The sequence below is a fragment of the Triturus cristatus genome, chromosome 8 (genome assembly GCF_964204655.1).
Source record: "Triturus cristatus chromosome 8, aTriCri1.1, whole genome shotgun sequence".
Lineage (NCBI taxonomy): Eukaryota > Metazoa > Chordata > Amphibia > Caudata > Salamandridae > Triturus > Triturus cristatus.
This window is the reverse complement of record NC_140591.1, coordinates 1,542,844,476-1,542,858,906: the sequence shown is the minus strand read 5'-3', so window position 1 is coordinate 1,542,858,906 and position 14,431 is coordinate 1,542,844,476. Positions and strand designations below refer to the sequence as shown.

Genomic DNA, 14,431 nt, shown 5'->3' with positions numbered 1-14,431 from the left:
TAACAGCATCAAGAGTCTCCAACATACCAAACATACACAACTCTACTTGAAAGGCTCCTCTACTTCAGACATCCAGTGTCTCAAACTCTGTCTGCATCAAATCAATCAATCAATCAATCAATCAAGAAATTTGTATCGCGCACTACTCACCCGGAAGGGTCTCAAGGCGCTTGGGGGAGGGGGGCTGCTACTGCTCGAACAGCCAGGTCTTGAGCTGCCTCCTGAAGGCGAGGTGGTCCCGGGTCAGTCGCAGGTGGACGGGCAGGGAGTTCCATGTCTTAGTCGCCAGGTAGGAGAAGGATCTTCCTCCGGCGGTGGTTCTCTGGATGCGAGGGACGACGGCGAGGGCGAGGTTCGCGGATCGTAGCTGGCGGGTGGGCGTGTAGAAGGTCAGTCGCTCGTTGAGGTATCTTGGGCCCAGGTCGTGGAGGGATTTGTGTGCGTGGGTGAGGAGTCTGAACGTGATCCTCTTGTTGACAGGGAGCCAGTGCAGGTCTCTTAGGTGGCTCGAGATGTGGCAGCGTCGGGGGACGTCCAGGATGAGTCGGGCGGAGGCGTTCTGGATACGTTGAAGTAGTTTCTGAAGCTTGGCTGTTGTACCGGCGTAGAGGGTGTTTCCGTAGTCTAGTCTGCTGGTGACGAGGGCCTGGGTGACCGTCTTCCTGGTCTCGATCGGGATCCATCGGAAGATCTTGCGGAGCATGCGAAGGTTGTGGAAGCAAGCTGAGGAGACGGCATTGACTTGTCTGGTCATCGATAGGGAGGAGTCCAGGATGACGCCCAAGTTGCGTGCGTGGTCCGTTGGTTTGGGTGCGGTGCCTAGTGCCGGGGGCCACCAGGAGTCGTCCCATGCGGAGGGCGATGGTCCCAGGATGAGGACTTCTGTCTTGTCCGTGTTCAGCTTCAGGCGGCTGATGTTCATCCATTCGGCGACGTCTTTCATTCCTTCGTGTAGGCAGACTTTGGCGGTGTCGGGGTCTCTGGTGAGGGAGAGAATCAGTTGGGTGTCGTCGGCGTAGGAAATGATGTTGAGGTTGTGTTGGCGTGCGATGGCAGCGAGGGGTTTCATGTAGACGTTGAAGAGGGTGGGGCTGAGCGATGATCCTTGCGGGACGCCGCAGATGACTTCGGTGGCTTCAGAGCGGAACGGAGGGAGGCGTACTCTCTGTGTTCTGCCGGAGAGGTAGGAGATGATCCATTCCAGGGCATTTCCTTGGATGCCAGTGTCGTTAAGGCGTTGGACTAGGGTGCGGTGGCAGACGGTGTCAAATGCTGCGGAGAGGTCTAGGAGGATGAGTGCCGCTGTTTCGCCGTTGTCGAGCAGGGCTCGGATGTCGTCGGTGGCTGCAATGAGGGCGGTCTCGGTGCTGTGGTTCGCTCTGAATCCGGACTGCGATGGGTCGAGGGATCCGTTCGTCTCGAGGAAGGCGGCTAGTTGCTTGTTGATGATCTTCTCGATGACCTTGGCGGGGAAGGGAAGGAGCGAGATGGGGCGGAAGTTCTTGAGGTCGGTCGGGTCCGCTGTTGGTTTCTTCAGCAGTGCGCTGAGCTCGGCGTGCTTCCAGCTCTCCGGGAAGGTGGCTGTGTCGAAGGAGATGTTGATGATGTTTCAGAGGTAGGGTGCGATGGTAGAGGCGGCCTTGTTGAAGACATGGTGGGGGCATGGGTCGGTCGGCGATCCGGAGTGGATGGTGTTCATCATGCTTGCCGTGTCTTCGGGGGTCACCTTGGTCCATGTCTGGAGGGTGGCAGCAAGGTGTGTTGGTTCGACCGATGGGTGCGGGGGTGGAGCGCCGAAGCTGATGTGGATGTCGGCGATCTTGCGGTGGAAGTACGAGGCGAGGGAGTCGCAGAGGTCCTGCGAGGGAGTGATATTTTACAGAACAAGGGAACCCAAAGGAATTAAGACAGGGACCTTGGCCAATTTCATGTTATTGAGAACAGTGGTCCCTACTCAGGAGGAATACAGTGTGATAGATAACCATACACTTAGAATAGAATGTATGTCTTTTGTCCAGCCGGACAAGAATTTATTTTCATAGTATTTTTCAAAAGTAGTATCAAATAAAACATTCAAATGACAAGTGGGCACAGCCGTGACCAACAGAACACAAGACAGAACAATGAACACAGGATTGGCCAAAAGGCAAGCCAAAATGGGTCTGTACAGTTGTTCTCAGTATAGACAGACACAAATTAATCATTTAACACCGTTGCACAATGTGTTATAGCTTGAGTCTAGTGCATAGGGTGTTTGGGTGTCGACGACGTTTCGATGCCACATTAAATATAGGGCATCATCTTCAGGACAAACAAATAATGCACTGCTGTCTTGATAATATATCACAACTTTTTTACAATTCTTTACATACAAAAAAGGAACAAGGGGAGAAAAAGGGGGATAAAAAATGGAAAGGAAGAGTTTTAACCACATTTGACACAATACTAGGCATGTTTTCAGCATAACGTTTGTGACTTAGGTGCTTGGAGTTGCGCGAACAATGTGGATTGAATTTCATGCAGAGGTGGTGACATTTCTTTAGTCTATGCTGAGTGAGGATTGAAATTCGTGTCGCAGTGACGACGTTAAAAAGGAGTTGGTTGAATTGATGCTGATTTATGGTGCCTAGTACAGCTTCGTCATGAAATGGTGAGTTATTGCAGTGTTTCAACGGAGAAGAGACAAGTGAGTATGATAAAAACCAGTCTGCATATTAAAGGACGACGAACCGGCGCAGTGCCTGATCATGAGCAAGGTGTTTCCAGTGATTCAGGAGAAACAAAAAAACGGCGCGGTGCGAAGGTGAATGAAATATTTTCATGGGTGAACCCAGAAGGCAGTGGGGACTTTACCTAAGGTGGCAGAGAGTCAACGGTTCATTATAGGCGCAGGAGCGCTCAACATCTGGGCTTTGGGGGTTGCTGACACCAGCGGGATCTAAATGAAGGCAGAGGTAGAGGTGTCTAAGTTTAAGAAGGGGTGGAGTTGACACGGAAATTGAGTGTAAAACAGAATAATTTAATTACCAATTCTGTTTGCTTTATGGCAGAAAGTCCTGTTGGGTGCTGTCTGCCAGCTGTTGGAGAATGCACAATCGCATTACCTGGAAGCAGAGAGGGGTAAGAATGGGTTAGGCGTGAACCCGCCATGTTAAAGAGGGGGTGTCCAAGGGATCTAGCCGTGCTACTTACTTCAGTGAGCGTGGGCAGTATCGCCGCATCTGCTTCGGAGTTTCAATGGAGACTGCCGGTTTGCCGAGGCAGAGCTAGTTATGGCATACTATCGGCAGAAAGTGAGGAAGGACTGGTTAAAGCACACTATCGGCCGAAAGCGAAGAAGGACTAAAATGATGGAAAGGAGGCGGACATTTTAAGGTGGTGTGGGAAGGACTGGTTAAGGCACACAATCGGAGGAAAGTGAAGAAGGACTAAAATGATGAAAAGGAGGCGGCCATTTTAAGGTGGTGTGGGTTGCCCAGGAAAGGTGCAGAGTAAGTGACTCATAGTGTGATTACACGAGCACGTGCATACAGAGTGGCAGTGTTTGTGACTTGAATACACGTTGAAAGAGACATCTTTTTAGAAAAACGGGGACATCTTTATAAAAGGGAGGTCCAGTCTTCAAGGCGATTGAGGCCACTGTGGATGCTATTGGTTCTCAGAATCCAATGGAGCTCTTCCTTGTTGAGTATTTGAAAAATGTCTGCCCCTCTTGGGGGTGGTTTGATCACTGTGATAATTGTCCATTTGAGATCATTCTCAGTATGTCCATTGTCCGTAAAGTGCTCCACTAGGGGTGCATTAGCCGTTTTACACCGGATTCTACTGCGATGCTGTCCGATCCTGAGCTTGATTTTCTGGCTTGTCTGGCCCACGTAGATCATTTTGCAGGGACAGAAAATTGCATACACAACATTTGTTGAATTACAGTTAGAAAAATATTTTCTCTCATATTTGATTGCTCCGTGCTCAAAGGTTTTGCCTTCAACAGTGTAATCACAACATATGCAGCTCCCACATTTCACATGACCTGTAAGAGTCGGTAACCCCCATGCATCGTTGATAGTTGTTTTTTGGGGGGGTTTTGGCAGGGCTGCCCGGACTAGATGATCTTTAATGTTTTTTGCCCATTTAAAGGCGAACAGTGGGCGTTCAAGGTTTAGTTGGCTGGCATTTAACATGGGCCAATGCTTGACTATACTCTTTTTGATTACATGTGATGCTGGTGAAAAAGTGGTGACACAAATTAAGCGTTCCTGCTTAGTGATGTCGTTGTTGCCGGTGCTGGGGTTGGAGAACTCTTTGACGATGTTGAAGAGCTCCTTGCTGTCATGGGCGTTCTTGTCCAGTCGCTCCTTCAGGGATGTCTTCTTGGTGGTGCGGATGAGCTGGTGGTGTCTCCGGGTGGCGAGTTTGAGGGCGGTCATGTTGTCGGCTGTTTTGTCGATGAGCCAGGCCTTCTCGAGGGTGCGGCAGGCCTTCTTGGAGTCCTTGAGTTCGTCGGTGAACCAGGGGGCCTTCTTGCTTCTGGGTCTGGTGGGTGGGTTCTTCATCGGGGCGAGGTCATTGGCACAGGAGGTCAGTCACTGCGTGAGGTCGAGGGCAGCTGTGTTGGAGTCCGTTGTTCTGCCTGGTGGGTTCTGGCTGAGGGAGGTGGTGAGCTGGTCGACTGTGATCTTGCTCCAGTTTCTGTGGGGAACCTGCTTTGGGTGGTGGTGGATCGTGTTCTTTTGGAAGCTGAAGTGGACGCAGCTGTGGTCAGTCCAGTGAAGTCCGGTGGAGTGGCTGAAGGTGACGTGCTTGCTGGATGAGAAGAGGGGGTCGAGCGTGTGGCCGGCGTAGTGGGTGGGGGTGTTGACCAGTTGCTGGAGTCCGAGGTTGGCGAGGTTGTCCAGCAGGGCGGTGGTGTTGCGGTAGTTGTTGTTCTCCAGGTGGAAGTTGAGGTCTCCTAGGAGGATGTAGTCGGCGGAGGGGAGGGCGTGAGGGCTGATGAAGTCCGTGATGTCTTCGCAGAACTGTGTGCGCGGTCCAGGGGGTCTGTAGATGAGGGTGCCTCTGAGAGTGGTCTTGGGGTCAGTGTGAATCTGGAAGTGCAGGTATTCGGCGGCGTTGAATGTGTCGATGGAGTCAGTCGAGATGCGGATGGTACTTTTGTGAACGATGGCGATGCCCCCTCCGGTCTGGTTGACGCAATCCTTCCTGATGATCTTGTAGCCGTCCGGGATGGCTATGGCGATGTCGGGGGCTGAGGAGGCGTTCATCCAGGTTTCCGTGAGGAAGGCGATGTCTGGAGATGCGGTGTCGAGGAGGTTCCAGAGTTCCATGGCGTGTCTGTGGACGGAGCGGGTGTTGAGCAGGATGCACTTCAGGTGGTTGCTGTTGTCCGTCTTGGTGGGTGCGGTGCCGGTGCGGAGGCAGGAGAATTTGCAGGATCGGCAGGCGAAGGGTCCATGGGTGTGTCGCGGGGATGCTTGGTGGCACCCGGGGGTTTGGGCGGTGTTGAGTGCGATGAGTGTGGCGGCATCGTAGGTCCTGCGGGGGGGGTGGCGGACGCGGGGGCCAGGGAGTCTGGCGCTGGGCGCGGGCCAGGCGCAGACGGGCTTACCTTTGGCGCACCTTCGGCGCTCACTCGGCGCTCCCGCTGCGCGGTCGCTCAGGGGGCGTCATAAGTAGGAGTCGGAAGGGAGGGTCAGGCGGGAGGCGGGATGACCAATGGGCGAGGAGGGGAGGCGGGGCTCCGGGGCAGCGGCGGGAAAGCAAGGAAGTGACCGGGGCAGCGGGGCCGGTGAGAAGTGAGGAGCGGGAAGGCGGAAGAAGCGGAAGGCGGACTGTGGGCAGAAGCGGAGGGCTGCGGAGAAGAAGAGGTCAGCGGTAACCGTCAGCGGTCTGGCAGCAGGTGAGGCAGCAGGCAGGCGAGCGGCAGAGCAGCGAGGAAGGAGCGACCGCCTGTGAGGTCACAGGGGTCACAGTGAGTGTCCCGACAGGGACCCCTTAAGAAGGAGTCGGTAGGGAGGGTCAGGCGGGAGGCAGGATGACCAATGGGCGAGGAGGGGAGGCGGGGCTCCGGGGCAGCGGCGAGAAAGCAAGGAAGTGACCGGGGCAGCGGGGCCGGTGAGAAGTGAGGAGCGGGAAGGCGGAAGAAGCGGAAGGCGGACTGTGGGCAGAAGCGGAGGGCTGCGGAGAAGAAGAGGTCAGCGGTAACCGTCAGCGGTCTGGCAGCAGGTGAGGCAGCAGGCAGGCGAGCGGCAGAGCAGCGAGGAAGGAGCGACCGCCTGTGAGGTCCAGACCTGGATGGCCATCTCCTACCCGAAGCTCCACCCAACCAATCAGAATTTCTGGGATTTGCCAAGAGCAATTTGAATTAAATTTATAGAGTGCAACATCTACTCATAAGCATCAAGGTGCTATAGTCACAGCAGACTGCTACAAAGCATCGACAAAAACATGCATTAAATAGTACAAACCTGACTCAATTATATGGCCGTTGGTGGCATCAAACCCCAGTTCTCACTGAATGCCAATTCACTTATGTTCACCCTGGACACCAACCTCACCTTCAAGGAACATGTTGGCAAAAAACAAAGATGGCCAGGTCCCAACTCTTTCTTCTAAAGAAAGTAAAACCGTTTTTTGTAGAACGTGACTTCAGAACTGCTGTTTAAGGCTTTGTTCTCTTGCATCTGGATGGGGGTTGCACATGCTCCATGTGATCAAGATAACAGACTTGGAAAACTAGAGGGCATCCTACACGCTACAGCACTTCTCATGCAGGGCCAGAAGAAATATGATCACATAATGCTGTGATGGGACTCAACTGGCTGTCCTTGCTGACCCACATGTTCTTCGAAACCAGCTGCATCACTTACAAGCCAATCACAACTAAGACGCCTGTTTATCTTGTAGACAAGCTCACCATATCTGGTGGCTCTCAGCACACCCACAGCCAGTACACCGTCAGACCAGAAACTAAGCGGCGTAAAAAAAAAAGGCAGTAGACCTTTTCCATCTATCTAAGATCTATAATAATACCCCAGAATCATAAGAACCACTCCAACTCAGCTTCAACTTAGAAAATAGTTTAAGACACACATACCTCTTTAAAGAACATTACATTACAATGCTGTAACCATCCAATAATCCCCAATCTCTCCTCTCACTTGTTGGCCGTATGCCTGCCTCTGACTTTTTATAGCACTCTGCTTCCTTTTATGATTAGGTTTGCGCTATACAAATACTACATACATACATCCTAAGTGATGAATCCATCTTGGAGCCAGGAAGGAACCTGTTTGAGTGAAAGGGTTGGATAGAAGACAAAAAAAATATAAATTCTCATAACGATCGGATTTTGTACTAGTAGACCTACACTGAACCAGAGTGGTGGAGTCCCAACTCTAGAAATTGAATGGTTCAAGGAATACAACATCTGATCCTAAGTTTGTTAGACACTGGTAGTCCAATTGAGCTTCAAAATCTGTGGTTGCTTCTTGTGTGCACAGATGGCAAAATCTTTGTTCTTTAGGAACCAAATACCTTCTCCTATAACATGGGCTGCCAAGGTCTTTGCTGATTTTGCTTTTGAACTTGAACTTTTCGGATGTTATGTTATGTGTATTTGTACAGCGCACTGTCATCCGTGAGGGCATTCTGTTGTTGAGCAGATGTGTGTGCATATTCCTGCCAATGGTAGGTTAGTTCATTGGAAAGCCAGGTCTTCAGCTTCTTGCGAATTCAAGACGAGAAGGGAAGTGGTGTAAAAGCACCCTAATTACTAATTGCATCCTAATTACTGTTACTTTACCATACATATTCAAACATATTTGACTTCATCAAGGTGTAAATTATCTCTACCATTATCAACAACAGAAGGGAGACTGAAGTTGTGTAAAGTGGACCTCAGCAGTCAAAGTGTCATTATTCTGTATGAAACATCAGAAGTTGGATGCATTCCAGCAGCTGCCCCACCAAGGGTTTTCACTGCTGAAGGTGAAAACTACATTAAGAAATTGCATAGTCAAGATTCATTTACATGTACGCATCACAAACACGGAGAATACAAATATCTCCCTTTACTGTTTCTACTAGTAAATATAAAGACTCAGGGCCATATGTATCAACACATTTCCCCATAGACACAGAATGGGCAAAACCCTTTGATACATCTGGCCCAAAGTCTTGATTTGTGTGGAAATTATGTGGTGTAATCAGCTGCAGAAGAGGCACAAACTGAACTGTGGACTCATTGTAGTGAAGGTTCATTAAAGTTAGTTCTGCCTTCAACCGGCATGTTTAGGTCCCTCTTACCAAGATTGCAGATGGCACCAGTATCCATGATTGCAACGGAGGATAAAGTAGCCTGAAAAATGACACTGAAGCCTTGAAGTGTGTTCTGGGGTCACAGGCAATCGCCTTCAGTGGCGCCATTCAGTCCTCTCAAATTGAAGCCATTTGATCAGAAATGATCCCCACACATCAACATCATAGCATGTTCAGTGTCCTCTAGCGCTTCCCTTTGTCACTACTGTTCGTGACCATCTACGTGAGAGCAACCGCTCATGTTATCACACACCGCCACCTGGGATATCCAACAATGCATCCGGCAGGATAATAGTACAAAGCAATAAAAAAAAACTCAAGTTGGCTGGCACACATACATCACCAGAAGGTGAGCTGATTTAGAATGTGTGGCAAGAAGGCTGAAAGTCTGGTATCTATCATACCCTAAACTCCATACCATTCCAGTGCACAGAGGAAGTAAAGGCCATCCCCTCACTGCCCAGTAACTGAATGTCTTGTTTGAGCTCTGTACCAAGTTTCAGGCGTGGTCCAAATCACCTACTTCCAACTCCTGATCCTGCAAAGGATCCTTCCTCTTCTAGAGATAATCCATGGCATCAAACTTTCCAGGGCCTTCGTGCGGTCTCTGCTCTTTGGCCACAAACTAATGTATGCTATAGCCTCCATGAAAAACAACCAGAAACTTCAGAGGATGCAAAACCAAGCAACATGGCTTTGCTTGAATATAACAAAATTGATGCCAAAGACTGACAATTGATAAGAGTGTTTTTCAAAAGGCATTTACCACTGCTTTAGTTGGTAAGCATCAACAGGTTTTGTGCTCCTGGTGAATGTGACAATCCTGCACAAAACAAACAAATTAATTCATCCCAATCAAGGAAACTGCATTCTTTGTTGTTCTTTCTTCAGATCGGGATTGCTTGGGTGCTTTGATGAGGGGAATACACCTGAAAGGTTTCCACTTAAAATGCATTAAAATTGCATGTTAGTATTGAGCCTTTCATGCCCGAGCCCTGCTCTTAATAGCTATCTTAATCCTTCAGTGAGCCTTGGTCAACAGGACTACCATGTTAAATCACTTATAACAGCAACCAACAACTTTAACAATTGTACACCTCACAAGATATACAAATAACAACAATTTTGGTTCCATAAAAAGGCTTTCTCCTGGGTGCCTGTAGTGTGTCTACTCCATCTTGAAATGAAACCCAGGAAATGATTTCTTGTAAGTCCTTAATTGAAAGTTTATTCACAGACCCACGACCACTCCCAGACACATCTCTGCTGTGAATGCCTGAATGGAATTCCAGAACACCCACATAAGATGACATCCACAATATTTTAAATACATAACATCCACAATATTCTGAATACATAACCACTAAATGTCTCCAATATCTCTCTTATTATTTTAACAAATAAACAGAAGAAATCTAGTTACTGTGAAATACAATTAAAACATAAGAAAGTGTAACAGGAGCTACTCTCACTCATTCATTGTGAAATCTCAAATTCACACTTTTAGTATTCTGTGAATTACTCTGTAAGCAAACGTCATCATCTGCTTCAGACTTCAAATCCGCACTGCTAGTATTCTGAGAATCATTTTGTAGGCAAACTTCACTACCACCGCACTCATTTTCAGTAGAAAGGCTCATCAAACAGGGTGTCCAAACACTCGGAGATCTCTATCGCGAGGGGGCGCTCACGCCGTACACGAAGCTTGTGGATGAGGAAGGACTGCCGCCGGGACAATTTCTCGCCCATCGGTGGCCTCACTCACAGCAGCATGGGGAGATGTCACTACCAAGCCGCGAACACACCTCACCATGCAGTACTTGCACGTCATGGGGCAGGGTAGACACCTAACACACTGGTTTGCAGCCTCACTCAGGTCGCACGCAGCGATCAGCCTTGACACACTTCGTTACAAGTGGGAACAGGACTTAGGTCACCCATTCACAGACAAAGAGTGGGTCCAGGTGCTCAAGAGCCCGACGCGCATTCACAGGAATATGCGCTTTCGCCAGATTCAACTATACATAGTTCACAGGGCATACCTTACGCCTGCGAAAATTAAACAATATTTTAATTGTGAAAATGCCACATGCCCGAGGTGCGCTGCAGCGTGGGCTGACTTGGTGCACATGTCCCGGAGCTGTGTCTGGGTAGGTGCATATTGGAGCGACGTGACTACGCCGCTGCGCACTTGTACGGGCCGGGAGCTACCTTTCGGCAGGCCAACCTACTAACTACATAGGTTCCGCAGAACATCCAGCACGAAAGTTACATCCCGGTTCTTAGACCTGGCATAGATAGTGGCCAAGAGGCTAATTAGGAAGCATTGGAAAGCGTCAGACCCCCCGCATATTCAGGCTTGGCGACAGTCCTTGCTAGTGTGGTCCAAGGCAGAAGGTATCGTCATCAAACGCAAAGAGACCCTGGGGCTGCGTAAGCTCCCTATCACCACATACTGGGACGCTCTCTATACAGCTTTGCAACGCAGCGCAGACACGCCATCTGAGGACCCCTCAGAGGAGCAGGCCACGGGTAGTTAGCACACACATGATGTGCAGGTCCGTACAACACATCACCTTCTATTGCTAGATAAATGCTGATTGTGCCAAGACATTAGTACATGATCTAGGGATGGGGCAGCGGCTGGCAGCCACTAACATGCAGAGCAATATGTAATACTGCACATGGAACTGGGGGGGGGAGGGTCGAGAACGGATCAGTTTATTACACACGTTTATGTTTCTTATTTCTCAACAGTTAATAAATGCAAAGTTTTGCCCTTCTTTTTGATCTCCTGTGAATCTCATAATGCTGCTCAACCGTATATGGCACCAATATAATCGACTACTCTGTAAGTCCACACGTGTCAGGGTAACCAGGGATGGGCATGCAGCAGTGTATATGTTTGGGGGGAGGTTTCAGACTGTAAGCTATGATATATTGTACATGTTCCTTGTCGCTCTCCTTCCCTTCTCCTCTCTCCTGCCCACCTGTGGGAGACCAATTGCAAATGTACTTACGAGTATTGTCTCTATAGCATCTTATATTGCCCTACGGGTACAAACGGACTGCACAAGCGCACAGATGCTGTACCTAATGTAATAGCTGCAGCGTCTAACAGTGATGTTATGTACTGCATTATAAAATCAATAAAACAGATTTGCACAAAAAAAAAAACAAAGGCACATCAAGCCAATCAGAATCATTCATCACTTCACGACATTCAAATTTTTCATAATCCGAACTTGCTCTTCTTTAAGCTTCACAATAGAGTTCCTATTCCATCGCCCATTGTCCTGCAATTTTTAACTGGCTTTGTAAATTTCAACTCTCCTGTCACCACTGTGAATGTTTTTTAAATTAAAACCCAATCATCAACCAGCAACTCAACACATTAAAACTCAAACTGTTCCTACCACCAGAGGACATGAAACTAGCTGTCCAAACACTAGTCATCTTCGGTTTAGACTGCGGAATTGTGACCCTGGCTGGGCTACCCAAAGCTAAACTGGCATCTTTTAGGGCTACTTTGCACTCTGCTCCCAGACTCGTCATGGGATCAAGAAAATGTAAACACATCACTCCAGAGCTAATTCAACTCAAATGGCTCTCTCTCGATGCAAGGCACCGCTATGAGATAGCCTGCTTAACGCATAAAGCGATACATACATAACACTCCCACTTACTTGACAATAAAACCTGAACTTGCAGGCACGAATCAAGACCTTAGAAGTTCCAATACTCTACTGCTGAAACCCTAAAAGTTCAAACAGAAGAAAACCTACAACCGCACCTTCTCTGGTTTTGCTCCAAGAATATGGAATGCTCTCCCTCCCGAAATCAGAACAAACCTCTCGACAGCCGCATTAAAAAAAGATGTCAAAGGATTATTCCTGAATAGCCAAATGCAACAATAAACCAGTAACCTCCAAAAGTAACTCTTATTCTTTGTCTACAACTCTGGCCTGTCTACCTTCCTACTTAGCATTTGTTTCAGGTGTAACCTAACCTCTTACTCGGTTTATTATTTCTTTTGTATCTGCTTTATGTCTATAATACGATGTACAGCGCTCTGATACCCTAGAGCGTCTTGTTTGTGCTATATAAAACTTTTCAAATAAATAGTACTATCAAAATATTCTTTACAAACCTTTTTTTCTTTTGCCTCCACTTTTCTGCCCTCCTTGTTAAAATCTAAACATTCATTCAAATGACCAGTACCTGCATCCAACCAAGATGCTTCAATACCGGAACCAGGTTTTCTGCCCCTCAAAAGCATAAAAGATGCAACATCAATAGTACTGTGCAGGTTGTTATGATTATAGCTTCATACCTTGTTTTTCAAATATTCTACAACATTCAAATATTTTTAAATTGCCGTCTGCAGGCCTTCCTTCAAAAAACGATTAGCCATCTCCACTAAATCATCTGAAGAAGAACTATACAATGTCACCTTAATGTGCTGTATACCATGTTTGTTGAAAAACTGCAACATCTCGCATGAAATAAAACGTGACCCATTATCTGTTACAATTGATTTAGGTGCACCTTCAATACAAATAATCTTTTACCCAAAAAATTTGAGACTGTGTGTTTTCGCTGTTCTTACAAATGCATTTTACAGCCATTTTGAAAAATAATCCACTGCCACAATCAGATACTTCAAATCACTCTTCAACAACTTAAAAGGCCCTTCAGGTCAAGCATAGGAGTCAAAGATGGAACACTCAGGCGGAGATGCACGGAAATCGACCCGATACATGCACTTAAGTGGGCCTGGGATGGGCTGAGGCGTAGAGCCGGAATGGACCTTCTGTACACCAGGTCGATGCCTCTACGGGGAACTCCGATGTGGCCCCCGCTGCAGAATATGCGAACCGGGGAGCGGGCTGTGGCGCGCGGCCTTCACACAGGGGGGGATTTGTTCCCGGGTGATGCCTTCCTCACGCAGGAGCAGATGTGTGGTGCGGACGCCCCGACGATGCTTGACACGCTACTTTACTGTCAGCTTCGCCACACATGTCAAAAGCTGTTTCCTACATTTCCGGCACCGCCACCGGATTTACTTGCCCTGGAGACCGTGCTGACTGTGGACTCAGGACGCCGGCTCGTATCTCGATTGTACTTGAGCATGCAAAATTGTCATCCTATAGTGATCCCGGCGGCGCGTCGCATGTGGGCCGCGTAACTGGGGACCGAAATCATTGATGAGCACTGGGATTTATGTTGTAAGCTACTTGAGATACTATCCCCCAACTACAGGCTTCGCCTGATTCATTTCAAGTATATCCATATGACATACCGCACCCCTAGACGATTACACCGCATGGGCTTGAGGGATACAGATGATTGCTGGCGCTGCCACGCACGAGGGGCTACTTTCTTACATATGGCGTGGGACTGCCCCACATTAGCGGCATTCTGGGTCAGGGTGATGGAAATAATATGCACAATCACTGGCCTACTGATCCCATGTACACCACAAACTGCATTGCTGGGCATCTTACATATGATCAAACCCAAGCACCGGAAGCTACCAGCAATGCTACTTTTGCTGGCCAAACGACAAATTGCATTGCACTGGGGGGTTGCTACGTCGCCTAGCGTTAGAGAATGGGTAAGAAGCGCTGTATATTGCCAGTCACAGCTGGCTGTCTACTGGGAGCTCCTGCCAATGCGCTCGCGGCCGAGGGATATATGGGCGCCCTTCACGCACTGGTTGGCGCAGACTACTCTCCAGGCGCTGTAATCTCATACTCGGAGTTGGTATTGGCGGGGGACGGATACAGGTTCGGTTGACTGTGGGACATATTGAAGTATTCCTATGATCTGGAGAGAGTGCGGCGGGGGGGGGATGTGGGGCTGGACGGGACAGGCCCATGTTATTACGGCTTATTAATAAGTTGAATGTCAATCCTATTGCTGACGGAGGGCTGATGGGAGCATATGTCATTAATAATCTATTAAGTATACGTGGCAGTGAGAAGTGTTACTTTGGTTATGTTGCTCAAAAATGCTAATAAAAAATAATAATAAAAATTAAAAAAAAGATGGAACACTAACCTTACATTGCTCATTAGAACACAAAAATTCCTTATACTTATCAACAAAACTT

At 48.4% G+C, this 14,431-nt stretch overlaps 1 protein-coding gene across 1 annotated transcript in view; it reads left to right on the top strand.

The window, feature by feature from the left end:
• The window catches only part of LRRC51 (leucine rich repeat containing 51), an 80,993-nt gene that overhangs the window by 53,387 nt on the left and 13,175 nt on the right, over positions 1–14,431 (top strand). The gene's annotated exons all lie outside the window — the stretch shown is intronic.